The sequence below is a fragment of the Gymnoscopelus braueri genome, assembly GCF_963280865.1.
Source record: "Gymnoscopelus braueri genome assembly, chromosome: 10".
Taxonomy (NCBI): Eukaryota; Metazoa; Chordata; class Actinopteri; order Myctophiformes; family Myctophidae; genus Gymnoscopelus; species Gymnoscopelus braueri.
In genome coordinates, this window is record NC_137611.1 from 23,083,676 (window position 1) to 23,103,193 (window position 19,518).

Consider the following 19,518-nt stretch of genomic DNA (forward strand, 5'->3'; position numbering starts at 1 on the left):
GGCTCGGGAATCGAACCTGCAACTCATTGTTAGGCTGTGTTAGAGCCTATGTGGTATGCACCTTAACTGCTAGGCCATCGGCACTCCCATCAATATTTAATTTCAATCATAAAACATTTGGTAAAATGTTAAAATATAATACTTCACATGTGAGCTCTGAATTGAGGGTACTTTTTTACTTCAGATTTTACTTCAGTTCATCCTCAGCCATCCTCTCATGCTTCTTCATCTGTCTGAAACTTTAAAACATGAACCTTACAACACAAAAAGTGACCCAATGCAACAAAATATGTTTTGTCCTCCTCACTAATGTCTTGCCAGCGCCCTATGCCCTATCCCAGAATTCATTGTATTTGAATACTTTGAACGCAAGGTGAGAAAAAGCTTTTGTGTGCAGGAGGCAGGCAATTATGGTCTGAATAGCTGAGGAAGACATTGCTGCGGCTCCCTTTGAATGTCTCCCTACAGAAGTCAGTCTATAATCTGTAATCTGTCTGTAATCCGTCACTTATTTACTTTCCCCTGCTAGCAAGTGTTACATCTCCTATGCACGAGTAAACCTTTTCAAGTGTCCCTAAATCTCTTAAGGTTCATTCACTTCGCAGACCTCTTTTTTTCCCCACAGAACCAAAGAAGAATTGTGTTGCTTTCGTTTTAAATGAAGGATTGAGTATGTTAATACAATATAACTTATACAATTGGGGTGGTTGTATTTTGTCTCACTGCTCTTCTATTGAAACATTTAGATCCTGTGTCTGGTTTAACCTTTGACACGATCCTGTTTCTGGTTTGACTCAAATGTTGACCTGAAGGTCAAAATTATATTTCTCCCATACGCAAGCAGGCAGGCTCTGTTAGCTCAGTGGTAAAAATGTCAGCACTGGAGCAGGATACCTGGGTTCAAATCTGGAGTAGAATTGGAAAGTTACATAGTGCATCTTCAATTTTGTGATTTGTATTTGTTTATTTGGACTTAATATGACAAAATAAGTTAGGGATCAATCTTATAAATGTATATATGTATATATATATATATGTATATATATACAGTATATATATATATATTCTCACTGCCTGTCACTAGGCTGGCCTGTCAACTGTACAGGTCATTACACACCAGCGATTATGCGAATATACGCAAAATTCAGACTTGTTCCGAATAAATAAAAGACGTTTTTTCGCTTCGCCTTTTCACTTTTTCGCTCCGTGGAAGCTTGCATTGACTTTATAAGGTTTAAAAAAAACGTATTATTCGCATGAAAAAATCTTCACCCGGTGTGTAAGGGCCTTAACACTTTACTTGAAACAGACAGTTTTTCCTCCTTTCGTGTGGATATGCTCCTTTGTGCGAACTGTACTTTCCCTGTGGACCTGCCATGTAGATTATTACAATTTTGGGTTGCTTTACCTGTGAATTTTCTGCTTATGTGTTTTTTTCGCACCTTCTTTTCATGCACATTCCTGCTGCTACTGTATGTGGACCTACCAATTACCACTTTTGCACCTTATGCATGACCTCATGTACACACTGTATCTGCCTGTCTCATGCTATGTGTATATAGATCCAGATTTTTATATTATCTTTGACATTTAATGTTAGATTTTTTTCCCCTTCTCCCTGCTCCCTGGGTATGATTGGATGTTGCGTTAATAATATAATGGTGTTTTTTTTGTAAGAAACAGCTGCCTGCCCACAAATCTTTGAAGGCAATTACAGGCAAACAGTATCAAAACCCTGTTTGACAATAGTTGTCACATGACTCATGAGATCATTTTGTATCTAATTTGGTAATAAAAAAAGCATTTGTGGTTAAGTCGCGTTTGGCTCTGCATTAGAGGTCCCTCAATGTTTATTTTTTATTGTTTTTATTTTATTTGGGATTTGGGGCATTTATTGTAAAACAGCCCCCACCCACACATTTTGGAAGCCATAGCCAATCAGAATGGAATATGAAAAATCTACAACTGATACATGTAATCACATGCCTCTATAGATAATGCATACCGATTTGTGTGACTTTTTGACAAAATCTGTAGGAGTAGTAGCAAACAATGTGTTTTGAAGTGTTTAAGAAATGTGGCTCTGATCGGTCCAGCGGTTTGCTGTGGACAGATACTCATGAGCCATGCTTTAAAAACAGTCTTCAGTAGACACAGTTCAACACAGTTCAACATTGCCATCTGTTCTCAGAGCTACTCAAGAGCATTGAAAGAGGTCATTCAAAGGCTTGCAGGGTTCATTTCATTTCTTTTGCTACCTGGGGAAATCACCAGGTGTACTGAAATTAAGACTGGCATGCATCCCTTCATGGGAGCTGACATGCTTTAACACATAGACAAGTGAACGTTTGTCATTACATTTATGTAATTCACACCAGCAACTCTTCGGTAATGTTAAGGCCCTTTACAGAACATCTTGACAAGCCCATTTAAAGCATAGGTCTTAACCTGAACTACTCTCTCAGCCATCCTGGTGAGTGAAACTCTTAGCCTTTTTCCCTTAAAGGCTTTTAGATTTTTGGATTTGTTTACAAAGTGATTAATTTGTTACCCAACTTTACTGAATAATTGATTCAATGTCAGCTAAACATAACAGTGTGCACTTAATAATTAATGGATGTTTGAATTGTATTCATGATTCTTCTCTTATTATTAAATGAATATATTTCTGGATAGACGTTTTCACATCAGTGTACAGTTTACAACGCAACAGTAAATGAGCAAAAATGAGCACGCAATATTTTGTGTGTTGGATTACCTCAAGCAAGTTGATGATGATGATTGGAATCCAGTGGCTTCCTTGAAAATCAAACCAAATACTACATGCTTTGTAAAGTATTTTGCAAGTACCTAATGCAAGTACGTCTTGGTCAATGGGTAAACATGCCAGACCCACCAGTATAGACTTGTAGGTCCAACACCATCACCACACAGTCATTGACCAACACAGTATAGTGATTTTGATAATCACTTCTCTCCTATCCGGTTGTTTTGCTGCCGTGGTGTTATTATTATGTAATCATATTGTGTCAGCTTTACCCTCCCTTGTCTTAAAAGGACATTTTCATATCCCAATTGTTGAAGGAGGCCTCTGTATTCATTATTTACATTAGTAAGGCACTTACTAATGTAAGGCACATTCGTTTTCTAAGGCACTTGCCTTACAAACAAGACACTGTATATAGATCCAGATTTTTGGGCGGTGAAACCGCCCCTATAAGTGAGGTTTGGAAAAATGTACAAATATCCTGCGCTGTGAAACCGCCCCTATAAGTGAGGTTTGGAAATTTGTACAATTATCCTGCACCGTGATTGGCCAATCACAATCTATTCAGGACTGTGATTGGCCAGTGTCACATGACACATGTGCATAGCCCTATATAAGAAACCATAACTTGAAAAAAACAATATATTTGTTTTTTTCAAGTTATGGTTTCGTCCATCATAAAGAGTGTTTCAATAAATGTGTAGAGCCCTTTACCTTTAGGTACTCCTGCGAGGGGCAACTGGTTGACGTTTAGTTTGACGCGTGCAAAATCATTCAATGTCCAGAGAGTGCCTTTATCTTTGGATATGTCAATCCATTTATTTACACAAATTATCCATAGCATGACACACAAACTCATACACAGACACGAACGCCGTCCTGGTACGGCTTGACATAGCACGGTCGAAAACTGTGTGGCTTCCCCTGTTGCACACCTGCCCACAATCACCCACTGACGGGTATATCATGGTTCCCATAGCAACCACCCGTGTCAATCACTGACTGATTGACATGATGTCAGTCATTACCAAGGCCACACCATTCAATTAAAGAAAACAAAAAACAAAATAAACAGAAAGGCATTTTGGCTCCAACACACCGGCCCCTAATTGAGAATGGCAGGAGGCCGTGAACAATTAAACATAAATAACATGGAGCCAATAATTTCATTCAATATGAATTCAGGAGTTTTGTTTCTCCAAGGCAGTTCCAATACCTTCTCTGTGGAAGGTCTCGTTTCTTTCAAACTTCCTTTTCAATTTAACACTGTGTTGCCTATCAACACGATGTTTGTTTGGCAACTCCAACTTTGTTATGGAGATCCGATTATTATTTACAGTGGCAGCGGGGCAGCCACTCTCACTCCGCTCCTCACTGTATTCTGGAAGGGGACCATTAATAACCCACCCCAATAGGGTCTTAATGGCATATGGCCCATTGCCATGACTGTTTACAACATGCCACGGTTCAAGCAAGTTGGTGGCGTTGGTACCTATTAACAACTCCACCTCAGCCTGAATGCGAGGAACGGCTACACCATCCAAGTATGGCCACTTAGCCAGCTCCTTTTCTGTGATGAGGTTGCTTGTGCTTACAGGCATCCTCTTCTGTGTGTAGACTTTGGGTAGGTCATAAAACCGTTTCCCAGTGAGGCTTGAAATCTTTAAGTCTGTCAGCATGTAGCTGGACACTGATGTCTTTGGGCCCATGGTTAGTAAACTGATTTGTGCTCTCCTCCCTGTAAGGTTCAGCTTTCTCATGAGGGTTTCTGAACAGAATGTGTCGGTGCTGCCTGGATCCAAAAATGCATATGTTTGTACGATTTGGTCTCCTTTGCTGGACTTAACCTGTACCGGCAAGATTGACAGAATCCCATTGCTGCTACCGGCCCCTGTTTGTCCACATGTTTGTAAAGAGACACGTGCATTGCTCACTGATGGTTTCCTTTGCTGGTCTGTGTTGCTTACCCCGTCCTCGCGGTCAATGTGAATAACACTGGGGTGGTTTTGGTTGCACACTGAGCAGGTCAAGCGCTTCTCGCAGTCCTTGCTCAGATGCCCTATGCAAAGGCAGCCAAAACAGATTCCTTTCCTTCTTATGAAATCAATCTTGTCCCTGTGTGTCTTCTTCTCAAACTGAGAACATTGATCCAGTGTGTGGGATTGAGAGCAACATACACAAATGGTGTGAGTGAATGCACTACTTGTTTCGTCTTCCAAAGTAGGGGTGTCAATGACAGTGGTTGCAAAACTGTCTCCTTTGAATCTGGGTTGGATTTGTGATTTCATCCTGTTCAAAGTTCTATTTCCTGCAGTCAGTGGTGTATCTTGAATGTCTCCAAAGACTGGATCTGAGATGATTTTGACCTGACGCTCGATGAATGTGACAATGTCCATGAATTGTGGCCTGCGACGGTGTCTTTCCATTATGTCCAAAGCAGAGCCTCTCCATCTTTCTTTTAGCTTGTAAGGAAGCTTCAAAATCACGGTTTTCATGTTTGCTGACATATTCAGTTCACTCATATACTGTACATTTTCCATTGCATTACAACACTCACGCAGGAAAAGTGAATATGCTTGAAGAGACTTTACATCTTCTGACTTCAGCTGCGGCCAGCTGAGCACCTTGTCCATGTAAGCTGCAGTGATCTTGAACTCATCTCCGAAGTGTTGCTCAAGTAAATATATTGCCATATCATAGCCTCTGTCTGGAGCCATGTGTTGACAGCTGCGCACAAGCTCTTTGGGCTGACCCTTGGTGTACCTTTCCAAGAAGTACAAGCAGTCCCCTCTGTTGCTTGTGTTCTTTTCTACACAGTGTACAAAGGCCCTGACAAAGGTTCTGTATTGTAGAGGATCCCCATCAAAACAGGGAATCTCTCTTGGAGGCAGTAAGTGAGAGGTTTGCATTTCCATTAACAATGCGGTTATCTCATTTTGTCTTTTTAACAGGTTGTGTACAGTTGAGGTTTCATTACTGCTTTGAGGAGAAATGTCAGGTTTTCTTGTTGGCTGCACAGGAGGGTCCAAGTGAGTTCTATTGTCCTGTGCTGCATTCCAAGATACCTGTTGTCGTTGTACAGATGGTGGTTGTTGTCGTTCTTGCCAAGGTGGTGGTTGTGTTTGAATGAGTTGTGGTTGTAACAGCATGGATTGTTGTTCTTGCCAAAATGGGGTTTGTTGAATGGGTGGTGGTTGCACCAGGTGCATTGGTTGTTGTACTTGCCAGTGTGGTGGTTGTGGAATGGGTGTTTGTTGCAAAAAGGGTGGTCGTTGTATGGACTGTGGTTGCCATAGTGGTGGTAGTTGCTGTAGCAATGGTTGTTGTGCAGACAGCTGCTGTGGTAGTGGTGATTGTTGCTGTGGTAGTGGTTTAAATTCTTTGGCATGAGGATTGAATGTGACTGAGGGTTCCTTTAACCTTGTTCCTTTTCTGAAGTACGAGTCCATTCCATCAGATTGTGTATGTGAAGGAGCTTGGTGACTGGGGGATTTTAAAACTGCTATTTTTGCATCAGCAGCTGCCAGCTCTGTGTTCAGCTCCATCGTTTCCTTTTTCTTTCGCAGAATTTCTTCCTCCTCCTCCAGTGCATGCTTCTCCTGTAATGCTTTGGAGCGAACAGCAAGTGCAGCTCTTTCTGCCTCTGCCTGCCTGCGAGCTGATGAGGTGGAGGACCTGCTGGACCTGCTGGTTCCAGACCTTGTGTAACTTTCACGGGTTGATTTTTTACTTTCAACATTGGAAATGCTGTCATTTGGAGTTATTTCAATTTCCAAATAATCATCATCAACATTTTCCACATTTGTACCCTTTGACCAAACATTGACTTGCTCAATAAATTCATTTACATTGATCATTTTTGCTTTGAACCAGGTGTCATGTTTCCCTTGTTCCTCAGGAGGTAGTATTGGCATAAGGGATTTGTGTGCTGCTGTTGCTTCCCTGATTATATGCAGATAGTTCATAAAGGCATATTGCACCTCCTGTTTGCATCCTTCTACTTGCATCAACTCCAGCATAGTTTTCTGCAAGTTGGATGCCCTGTTTAGTTTCGATTTTCTTTCTTTTTGTAGTGTGTCCAGTTTTTCCATTAGGGCTTTTGGTGTTAATTTGACTGTGCGTTTTTTGACAACCTGTGTTTCGCTTCCAACCTTGTCAGTGATTTGACCTGTGTCCACCTCGGACTGTTTTTCACTTTCAGCCGCTGTGGGCTGTGACTGCTTTTCAGTGAAGGTTCAGGTTCAGGTTCAACCATTGGATGCATTGCGTCATCACCATTTGAGTGCGTTTCAACCACGGGGGGCTGTTCAACCAATACGCTTGATTCAGTTTGACTCAGAACACCTTTATCTGAAGCCATCATCAACAATACAATACCAACGGATCAAATATAAAACAGTACCTTCGGTTGAATCACAGTAAACACCAAAACCCACAGTTATTCATCACAAAACCTTAATAGAACACACTCAATAGAACACACCCACGAACGGGTTGCAATCATGATTCATGAACCAATGCATTGGATTTTTTGTCTTTTTTTTTTCTCTCCCTCAAATGACCCCTGTGTGCACACAATTGTTTGTTATATGGCCATATATGGTAACACCTGGTAGCGCGCTACATACCTTGTAGTCCATGCACTGCGGGTCCAATCTGTCTTTGTTCAAACTTCGAAAAGTCTTCAAACAGCGCTCCTTGTCCGAGCGCTATTCAATCAACTCCTTGCGTGCAGGGCCGCTCTTTCCCCGTCCCAACGAACGGTGCGGCTCGCCGCGATCAACTCCTTCGGTGCAGGCCGCTCGTCCGAGCGCTGCTCGATCAACTCCTTGCGTGCAGAGCAGCTCTTTGTCCGTCCATACGAACGGGGTCTCCGCGATCAACTCCTTCGGTGCAGGCCGCTCGTCCGAGCGCTGCTCGATCACCTCCCAACGATGCAGGCTGAGCAGCTCCTTGTCCGTCTGCTCGATCAACTCCAACGGTGCAGGCCGTGGCTCCTTGTCCGTCCAAACGGTGCGAGTCGCCGGCAGCGAAGCTGTCCTAATGCCATGAGCAGCACCGTGTCATGTCGTCTGTCCTGGTCCATGCGCTGCGAGCCGCGCGATCGGGTGATTGTCCAAACGCCGTGTTACAAACACCGGCGTGTCCTGGTCCACTTGCCCACGTTCCACAATGCCCAGCGAAACAGTGAACAGTGCCCAATAAATAGTGAAAATGAATAATGTCTTTCAGCACAGAGATCCAACGCTGTCCTGACTCCTGTCCAAACAATTCAGCCGTTGGCTCTTAAGCACGCTGATCCTCTTCCTCCTTTAGACCACATTTCAAACTTAAAATGTCCATTTCAAATGAAGACGTAGTTTTCGACAATGTAGAGCCCTTTACCTTTAGGTACTCCTGCGAGGGGCAACTGGTTGACGTTTAGTTTGACGCGTGCAAAATCATTCAATGTCCAGAGAGTGCCTTTATCTTTGGATATGTCAATCCATTTATTTACACAAATTATCCATAGCATGACACACAAACTCATACACAGACACGAACGCCGTCCTGGTACGGCTTGACATAGCACGGTCGAAAACTGTGTGGCTTCCCCTGTTGCACACCTGCCCACAATCACCCACTGACGGGTATATCATGGTTCCCATAGCAACCACCCGTGTCAATCACTGACTGATTGACATGATGTCAGTCATTACCAAGGCCACACCATTCAATTAAAGAAAACAAAAAACAAAATAAACAGAAAGGCATTTTGGCTCCAACAAAATGTATTTATCTTTTGTACATGATTGGTTGACTCCATTCAGTATTGTGATTAGCTAGCAAGACACCGCCCACTTCACACAGGGTGTGATTTTTGGGCGGTGAAACCGCCCCTATAAGTGAGATTTGGAAAAATGTACATTTTCCTGCGCTGTGATCTGGGCCCAGGAAATTTGTAGAATTATCCTGCGCTGTGATTGGCCAATCACAGTCTATTCAGGACTGTGATTGGCCAGTGTCACATGACACATGTGCATAGCCCTATATAAGAAAGCATAACTTGAAAAAAACCAAAAAATTGTTTTTTTCAAGTTATGGTTTCGTCCATCATAAAGAGTGTTTCAATAAATGTATTTATCTTTTGTACATGATTGGTTGACTCCATTCAGTATTGTGATTAGCTAGCAAGACACCGCCCACTTCACACAGGGTGTGATTTTTATATTCTCTTTGACATTTAATGTTAGATTTTTTTTCCCTCCTTCCTGCTCCCTGCATTAAGATTAATGCAGGGTTTCACACCTTTGGGTTGGATGCAGAGAGGAACAACTGTATGGCTGCACTGTTGTTCTGTCCTCCAGGAGAATTCTCCCAGGGTCTCTCTGTAGCTCTCTTCAATGGCTTCTCATCCTGTTTGGAAAGAGGTAGAGGTTTTTGGAGATGAAATGGGATTTATTTTTCGTTTATTTTCTTATTTTTTGTGCTGTGGAGTAAAATGTTTGATATTGCCCTATACACAAGCTGTACACACACACACACACACACACACACACACACACACACACACACACACACACACACACACACACACACACACACACACACACACACACACACACACACACACACACACACACACAGAGTGCTGTATTCCCCATATGAAACCTGAGTTATTGTTCAGCTGAGACCAGGTTGTGAAACAACCAGCGTGACTATTATGCCCAATTTTCTCCTGTCCGCTTTTCTCCTCTCCTCTCCTCTCCTCTCCTCTCCTCTCCTCTCCTCTCCTCTCCTCTCCTCTCCTCCCTTCCCCCCCACATGGAAAGAAAATATATGAACCTATATTGCCACATATATGTTCAACATATATGCCACATATATGAAATTGGACCCCTACATATATGTCTTTCAACATATATGCACATATATATGTATATATGCACATATATGCGCATATATATGAATGCTGCATATATGCCCATATATGTAGGGGTCCAATTTCATATATGCATTATATATATATGCTAAATATAGGTCATATATGTATATTTACACATATATGTTAAATATAGGTCATATATGTTTATTTACACATATACAGTATGTTAAGGATATGTATACCTACATAAATACAAATATGCATACCTACATGAATTAAATAAAACACAACATCTGGAAGTTATTAAGCATTTATTCAAAATCTCAATTACACATAATCACAACAGAAAATAATTGGTTGATCTTAGACAGGAATAATAATTTCAATTATCTGCCTTTCGGCGATGCCTGAGCTCTGTCAACTTGCTGTTGATGGCTTGACCCAGCTGGCCTTTAGTTGCGTGCGGCCACTTCTTCATTGTTGCCTCTGCAAAGAGACCAAAAGGACATAGACGACAGTGGAAAAATGTGTATCTTCTAAAGACTCCAAGCATATAAGTTTTGCTACACCACCTGATTTAGTGTACATGAGTTTCCTTGTGAGTTTATCGGCTGATAGCCCAAAGCCTTTATTCAAACAGTATCTATTTTATTAGTTTATTCTTTTTTTTTCATAAACATGCAATTATTTTGAATTGTCTGAAAAGTGAGTGCATTTATGAGTCCAAGACACCTTCTATATTTACAATTATTGGTTAGAATTATGTAATAATAATAATAATAATAATAATAATAATAATAATAATAATAGAATTATGTAAGTTTGTCTTGTCGAATGATCTCATGGTATGTTTGACATCACATGAACTTCACTTGTACGAACAACAGATTATCAGCACAGGTTGTTTACCAGAAAGAGCAATAAGATATGCTTCGCAAATAAATTAAAGGCATGAATGAAAATGAATGTTTTGCACATAACTTTCACTCAAAGCCAATCGAAGTCCATCAATCGCTTCAGGAGGGAGGAGACAGGAGGATAGACCCACTTTTCTGGCTGAGCAGCTTTGTCGTGTTGGTGCCACCGCCAATGGGTTGATCCCAACGAAACATCTGAAATCACAAAACAAAATATTTTGTACAAGCTATTAATTGTATTTGCATACATAGTATTAAGAATTATAAAGGAGGAAAATGTCAAACAACAAAAAAGAAAAGTATCAAACGAAAGTAAAAGGTATCCAAACATGTAATAAAAAAATAAAGACATCCTCAGACTCTATTGCAAATAGAGACATCACGTAGCAGCAGATGTTTTTCTCACCTGAAAATCGTCTTCGCACTTCTTCGTGTCCAGTCTTTGCACTGGTGATCAGTGCTCACTGCAAGCCAGGTGTTTCTTTCAGCATCTGTGATAGTAGAAATAGACATAGATATTATTTGTGCGTCAGTAATTTAAAATGTAATGTTAACTCATCAGATTGCTCATAATTTGCGCCACCGTGCCCCCTTCTCATCATTCAGTTCTTCTGATGAATTTGGCAAAGTGTTTCACAATGCAGAACTGATTAATGATTAATGTTGTACAAATCAGTGGTTCTCAAACATGTTCACGTCAAGGACCCCCTAATTAGTAGTCTATGTACTTGGCTAAGGACTCAAGATTTGAGTTACAAAAGTGTTTCAGAAATATTCCACACAGTTTGTTTACAGTGTTTTTTTGTTTTTTAATAGCTGATCTACAAGCTCACAACGCATCACCATGCGCTGCACTGTGAGCTTGTAGATCTGCTATTTTCAAATAGGCAATTTATAGGGTTTAAGTGGTTAAACTGATTTTGATGCTATATAACCTCATTTACCTGGGGACCACCTGGAAACCCCCCAATGACCCCTGGGGGTCCCTGGAGCCCACTTTGAGAACCACTGATAAACATTACCTGCTTTTGTTAGCTACTGTCTGCAAAACAAAACTAAGTAAAAAAAACGGATTACCAAATCTGTCAGCTGATTTGATTTTGTTTTATCCATTGGTACTATTTGTACTCTCTTTCTCTTAATTAAATGATTGTACTTTGTACTGTAGGTTTCAAACAAAATTCATAGATATGATAATAATTAATTACAGTCAAAACAAATGAGGCCAACATTAGCTTTCACTGTTGTGGAATGATTTATACCTGAAATAAACACTGACATGCACCACATGGAAATTAATATGCTAATGCCATGTCTAAGACTGTGTTACACGCCCCAAAAACCTTATCTACAAGCTCACAATGTGTCGCTGTGAGCTTGTAGATCAGTGATTTTTGGGCGTGCAACAGTGTCTTACGACGAAACATAATCTAAGCTTTAGACCCGAGCGAATCACGACATTCATGACAGTCATGAGGAAACTTCAACCTGGTTTTTGCACTTTCTCCATTTACGGCCCTACATCTACATAAACGTTCATATTTCAAATATAAAGTGCTTATCTCATAGCCACGGATGTTAAAAGTCACTTCGGGTGGGTGTAAGTATCCGTATATTCCGGATTGTTCATAGAAAAGCATTTTAATCCGATCGGTGGCCATTGTGTCATAGACTTAAAATGTATCAGAGTGCAGTACACCTCCCAACCGATAGGGTCACGTAGTTGAACGCATAAGGAAATACGGAGAAAATGGCCACCGATCGAATTAAAATATTTTTTATTGAACAATACAGACAATACGGGTATTTCTGAGTGCCCGAGTAGACTTGTAACATCCATGGCCATGGAGTAAGCACTTTATATTTAAAATCTGAACGTTTATGTAGATGTACAGGTTCTAAATGGAGAACGTGCAAAAACCAGGTCTAAGTTCAGCCATGACGCTCGTGACGGACGAGCGTCGTGTGATGATCCATGGCTAATACACAAATATAATTGCACATTTACGATACTAACAAGTTGGATAACATTTTAATTCCATAAACTAATTAAACGTACCTGTTATCTAGTAGAGTAGAAGCATGGAAGCAACCGGTTTGTAAATAAATGTTCGCTCAGCAGACAGACGTTACTTCCTCTGTTTCAAAATGAATAGGCTCCGCCTTCAGATGCATGACGTAATGTGTCATTGTAGTAGTTCTCAACCTGTGGGGTCGGGACCCCGAGGGGGTCCCCAACATGATTTTGGGGGGGTCCCCAGATGACAGTGAAGTAACAATTTATGTAACCTTTTTAATACCTTTTTAGGTAAAAGCAAAGAAAAAGACCATTACTGCATCAAAAGTAATCAACAAAGTATACTAAAACAACTGGTCAAACGTTGGCCAAATTGTCCAATAATAATATAAGAAAGAGGCAAAAATAACCCACTGAGTCGTTGTTGTGAGCTTGTAGATCGGCTATTTTCACAATATTGATCTGTGGAACGGAGTCAAACTAAATGCATCAACTCCTACGTGCATATTGGTTGGGGCGGGGGTCCCCAGTTCAAATTATTTTGGGGGATCTCGGCCTGAAAAGGTTGAGAACCACTGCTGTAAGTAACGGGCACTGCATGGGATATCTGCACACCTCAATGTAAAATTGGCTATTTTGTCCAAAATGTAAAAAGAATTGTAATATTTTGAAAATATTTTTACGTAAAATAAAGTATTATATTTATAAATTATTATAAGTAGTATGATTAGAAAATTCTTAAACATTTGACAATCAAGGTCTAATATTTCTATAATTGCTACAAATTGCTACAAAACCTGTATAGCAGTCATTTTGGGGCATAAACAAGAAGTTGAATGATAAAATTAATAATACTAATAATAACTGATAATGATGATTATGTTCACATCAAGTAAAACATTTTAAATTGTTGTGCCTTTTGTTTATAAACCCTGTAGCACTTTGTGATTTCCAAAAATGTAAAGTGCGTTAAAAATAAAATGTATTATTATTATCATTATTATTATTGTTATGTATACTTTACATTACTGTAAAACTAAACTATGTTCAACAGTTAGAATATAACCTGACTGTAATTTAGAGAAAAGAGAAAATGTGTAGAGAAAAGAGAGAAATAACTCAAATGCAGTGGAAAACAGAAAGGTCTTTAGTTGTGTTTTAAAATTAATAAGAGTAGCAGCAGACCTAATTAAACAATATTGTCTTTATACATATCTTCCACAATCCACAAACCACAATCTACATTGAATGGAAATACGTAGATATAGAACTTTGGATATTACCTTGCAAATAAAAATATAGGCATTATGTATGACATATGCAAAAAGTCAGATATATACTAGCTATATATGTAGGCATATATGTAGGCATTTGTGACAAATATGCAAATATATGAACCTGATTGTGGCATATATGTGGACATATATGTTGATATATAGGGAATATATGTCTCATATATGAGCTATATATGAGACATATATTCCCTATATATCAACATATATGCACATATATGAACCTGAATATGGCATATATGAGGCATATATTCGGCATATACCTGCCATATATTGACATATATGTTCATATATTTTCTTTCCGTGTGGGCCCGTCCTTACTTCTCTCCTCCTTTTCTGATGCTCCCTTGAGACATGCTTTGATCAGTATCATCACAACACTGTTACTGTCACTGACATCATCACCACCATCATCATCTGCATCATCGCCACAGCAGTAATCTCAGGAGAGAGAGAGAGAGAGAGAGAGAGAGAGAGAGAGAGAGAGAGAGAGAGAGAGAGAGAGAGAGAGACTGGTCAGGCTACTCAGCCTGATCTCCAGCCTTTTTAGTATACATTGCACGGACCCAGTGCACGTCATTCCGTGCATAGTTACCTAGAAAACCCGAAATTCCGTGCATATGTACGGCGAGTCCCATGGTGGGCGTAACCAGTTGCAACCTGGAAAAACCCAGAAGCAGAGCAGTCCCCACAACAACATTTACGATTCTGTGCCTATCGGTACGTAACTCAAACGGCGCTGAGTAGGCTCAAGGGAACGTCACAACGTTCGGGACGGCAACTCGTTCGCTTTAGCTCACTCGGTGGTCCCATACGTGGCGACAGTTCCCTTGAGACTGCGTGCCTCAGAAATGGTTTAGAGTCAATGGGGGAGATGCGAGGCGGCTATGCACGGATTTTCGGATTTTCCCAGTTGTCTATGCACGGATTTTGAAAAACGTTCAATGACAACGTTTCCTCTGGCGATCGGGTTGGGCTACTACATCTACAACTCATTTAACCCCTGCTCACTTTGCTAGTGTCAAATTGCACAGATTGCAAGATACACTACACCACAAAGACACCCATGTACCTGTCAAACTACTTCAAAAACGTCAATGAAGTCCACAATCACAACACCAGAGGGAGCTCCACTAATCACGTTCAACCCAGATTTGGCTCAAACAAGGGGTTAAATTAGTTCTCCTGCTATGCCACAAAAATGTGGAATGCCCTACCAACAGTCGTAAAGGAGTGTAAATCCCTACTCTCCTTCAAAACCGCTCTAAAAGAGCATACAGGTGGCTGCAATTCGGAACTGTCTCCTGTAAAAGTCAAATCCTAGCTCCCCCTCGAACTGTTTACTGTACATATTTTTCTTTTTCTTTCCTAACTGTTTATATGATGTTTTGCATAGTAGTGTATATTTGTCTGTCATTAAATGTTTCAATTAATTGAGTACAAAGGACCCCACTGGAAACAAGCCATAGGCTTTCTTGGGTTTAAAATCCTCTTAGCAGACCTTGTATTGAACTGTACTTTCCTGTGCTTTTTTTTTTGGCAAACTGCTATTAAAGTATATGAGAGAGAGAGAGAGAGAGAGAGAGAGAGAGAGAGAGATAGAGAGAGAGAGAGAGAGAGAGAGAGAGAGAGAGAGAGAGAGAAATCAGTACCATTTTCTTTTTCTGTGGAGATTATCAACATTTTGTCCTGTAATATCAGAGAGAGAGAGAGAGACAGACAGACAGACAGACAGACAGGGGGACAGACACGGGGACAGAGAAAGGGAGGGAGAGAGAGGTGTGTGGAGCGGAACCAATGGATTATTGTCTTACTGTCACAGTCTAATAGCAGCGCAATTAATGGCACAATTATAAACTCTCCCTTAGGCTCAACAAAACACACACACACACACACACACACACACACACACACACACACACACACACACACACACACACACACACACACACACACACACACACATATATATATATGCATATATATACATACTACATACAGTACAGGTAAACATACATACGTACATACATACATACATACTGTACGTATATACACACACACACACAAACGCACATACACACACTCCCCATGCAAGCATCCATATCTTTAGTAGCGAGATTACGCACGCACGCACGCACGCACGCACGCACGCACGCACGCACGCACGCACGCACGCACGCACGCACGCACGCACGCACGCACGCACGCACGCACGCACACAAATATATGCATACATACATACAGTACAGACAAACATACGTACATGCATACATACATACGTATATACATACATGCGTACAAGTACACACACACACACACACACACACACACACACACACACACACACACACACACACACCACACACTCCCCATGCAAGCATTCATATCTTTAGCAGCGAGATTCTTTGCTCGAGTGGTTTTAATTAAATCTCTCTTGGTGTTTGTTAATTCATCACATAATCATCCATTAGAACACAGTTCTGTCTGTGATAACCTACTGTACATGTGCACAAGTCACACTGTTGCCCAACATTCCCTCCCTGTAAGTCTGTTTATGACATTATCATCTCATGAAAATACATAAAGTTGAACGGTATGAAGTTAGAGATTCTGATCACTGTGTTAATTTATCTCTGTGTGTAAAAACGTACCGTTAACGGTGACAGTAAATTTACATTTAGTTTTACTGTCATTTTACGGTGTAACGGACAGGACTGTGTATAGTGGACAACTCTTTAGGTGTCTCTGTTAGATGCTTCATCTTCAAATGCATGAGCCTTTTTGTTGATGATTTGAGGTAGAACAACTTGGTGTTGTACAGCTTGCTTTCGACCTGCATTTGAACACGTCATCTGTGCTAATCTGTCCATCATGGTAATGCTGTGTATTGACCCTCCCCCCCCGGTTTGTGTGTGTGTGTGTGTGTGTGTGTGTGTGTGTGTGTGTGTGTGTGTGTGTGTGTGTGTGTGTGTGTGTGTGTGTGTGTGTGTGTGTGTGTGTGTGTGTGTGTGTGTGTGTGTGTGTGCGTGCGCGTGTGTGCGTGTTGCGTGCGTGTTGGGTGTAGAGCAATCTGGGAACCCATCGTCAAATAAAAAGGAAAAACAGCGCCATTTTTCGCTTTTGCATTTGACTCTGGGGGGGTGATTAACTAGACCTATGCGGGTGAGTTAATGAGTTTCGGTTTGTTTCCAGTGGGAAGCGAGCGCACAGATGTAAATCCCGCCCACTACATTTGATTGGGTAAAGCGCGGCCTGCTTCCTGATCTGGCACGCCCACTTGTAAGCTAACGTGCACACGTTCTGAACGGGGCTCCCGACAGATTCAGTAGCGCAGCTCTGAATCTGTTCTTGAGACATTAGGTGTGGAGGGACAGGGACTGTCTCAGCTCGCCTGGCCTCTCTTCTCTCTGTGGGAGTAGAGGACCTGACTCCTGTCAAACTCCTGACAATCCCTGACAGCACACACAAGTGTGCGCGCACGCTATGGCAGAAGGTTCCTGTTGCCGTGTATGCATGTGTGCAAAAGTGCACACGCACTCGGTTCCTGTTGCTGTGTGTGTGCATACGTGCATGAACTGCATGTGTGTGTGTGTGTGTGTGTGTGTGTGTGTGTGTGTGTGTGTGTGTGTGTGTGTGTGTGTGTGTGTGTGTGTGTGTGTGTGTGTGTGTGACATGTCACCCTTCCGGAGGTGCAAACTATCCTGCCACAGGTGCAGAGCAGATTGTATGGATAAGAATACACCTTTCTTTCTCTCTGTCTGTCTGTCTGTCTGTCTGTCTGTCTGTCTGTCTGTCTGTCTCTCTATGTGTTGTTCGCTACAATGAGGTTATGTGTGGAGTCAACCTCTCCCAGTTCCCAGGTGCAGCTTATATTAATGTCTGTGACCCAATCCTGTCCTCAGGCGTAAAACAAACATTCCTATCTTAAAGGCCCAATCAGTGATATAAACACCACCAAAGATAATACTAAATAGCAGTGGAGACATAATTTTATTGTTAAGGATAGTGATTCAGCTCTTGATAGTTTAAAGAGAGGAGAGAGAGAGAGAGAGAGAGAGAGAGAGAGAGAGAGAGAGAGAGAGAGAGAGAGAGAGAGAGAGAGAGAGAGAGAGAGAGAGAGAGAGAGAGAGAGAGATGTGCGCGTGCATGCGTGTATTAGAGGGTAACAGAGAGATTATTACAGTAAAATAAAATAAAATACATGCATCTACCATACATACAGTACATAAAAAATAGTCCCTTTTAAACCCACATGTTCTCCCAACACAGACAATTTCCTAAAGTTTTAAAGACAACTAAAACAACAGGCTTTTTGGCTAGTTAAGAACCTCTCTATCCATCCTTCCCTATCATACCTCCTTCCTCCTGCACGAACGCAGCACACAGGCACACTCCCTATTATATTTAAATGTTTGTAGCCTCAGTAGGATCGTGTTAGCTGAGCTGGGAGATGGAACCATTTGAACATGTCCTTAAAACTGGCTGGCTGGCAGCTGTCTAGATGAGAAACATGACCGAACAAGATCTGGGAGTTTGGGGCTTGATGTTGAGCCATGCGCTTCATCTCTGCACATGAAACATGAAAGAGAAACAACCACGCAGTTGTATATGAGGTGCAAAGTGCTGAAACGTTAAAAGAGTGAGAGGCACAGAGAGAGAGAGAGAGAGAGAGATGAGAGAGAGAGAGGAGAGAGAGAGAGAGAGAGAGAGCATATAAGAGTCACAGAGATAGAGAGAAGGCATATAAGAGGTGCACAGAGAGACAGAGAGAGAGAGAGCGTATAATAGTGTCAACAATAACACAAGGGACACTAGCAAAATCGTACAAGCTGGCAAAGAAGTCTAGCTCTGTAGTCAGACTTAAGTGGACAATCTGGAGTTGGTTGTGTAGAGGATGATGAGGAGGAAATTGGAACCCCTCCCATCCCATCTATGATGAGCTAGCGGGGATGAGGAGCACATTCATCCACAGACTCATCGTCTCCCGGCACAAAACTGAGCGACTCTGTCAGTCCTTTGTGCCAGTAGCCATCAGGCTCCATAACCAAGCCCCATATGTTCTGCTCCGTTCTTGGATTAATGACTCCTACTTTACTCTGGCACATTCGCACATGGACTACTGGGATGAACACTAAACTGCCATAACAGATGCCTGCTTAGGTTAAATGATATAAATGTTTCACTGTTGATAGATTGTATATTGCTCAATATATTCACTGTTGATTGACTGCACAGCTATTATCCATATACCCACTATCTATCTATCTATCTATCTATCTATCTATCTATCTATCTATCTATCTATCTATCTATCTATCTATCTATCTATCTATCTATCTATCTATCTATCTATCTATCTATCTATCTATCTATCTATCTATCTATCTATCTATAAGAGGCACAGAGAGAGACAGCATAGAGAGAGACAGCGTATATGAGGCAGAGAGCTAGAGACACAGAATAGAGAGGCAGCACATAACTGAGAGAGAGATTCAGACAGATTGTTCTTTCAATGTAATTGGATTTCAGCTCAGAGGCTGACCAATCTGGGATCATTTTGATAAAAGCCAATCCTTCTAGTGAGCCATAACATGGAGATTGAGGAGAATGCATCTCTGATTATGCAGACAAATACAGAGTTAATGTACATATGGTAATGA

At 41.2% G+C, this 19,518-nt stretch overlaps 1 protein-coding gene and 1 long non-coding RNA gene across 3 annotated transcripts in view; one reads left to right on the forward strand and one right to left on the reverse strand.

The window, feature by feature from the left end:
- Positions 1-19,518, forward strand: part of LOC308094156 (contactin-associated protein-like 4) — a gene marked incomplete at its 5' end in the record, with an annotated part of 169,505 nt that overhangs the window by 94,327 nt on the left and 55,660 nt on the right. The window lies entirely within an intron of this gene.
- LOC308094158 lies at positions 9,988-12,713 on the reverse strand. Its single transcript, XR_013933924.1, has 3 exons — positions 12,609-12,713; positions 10,956-11,040; positions 9,988-10,118 (listed from the first exon to the last, which is right to left on the reverse strand). It is a non-coding gene; the product is annotated as an uncharacterized lncRNA (long non-coding RNA).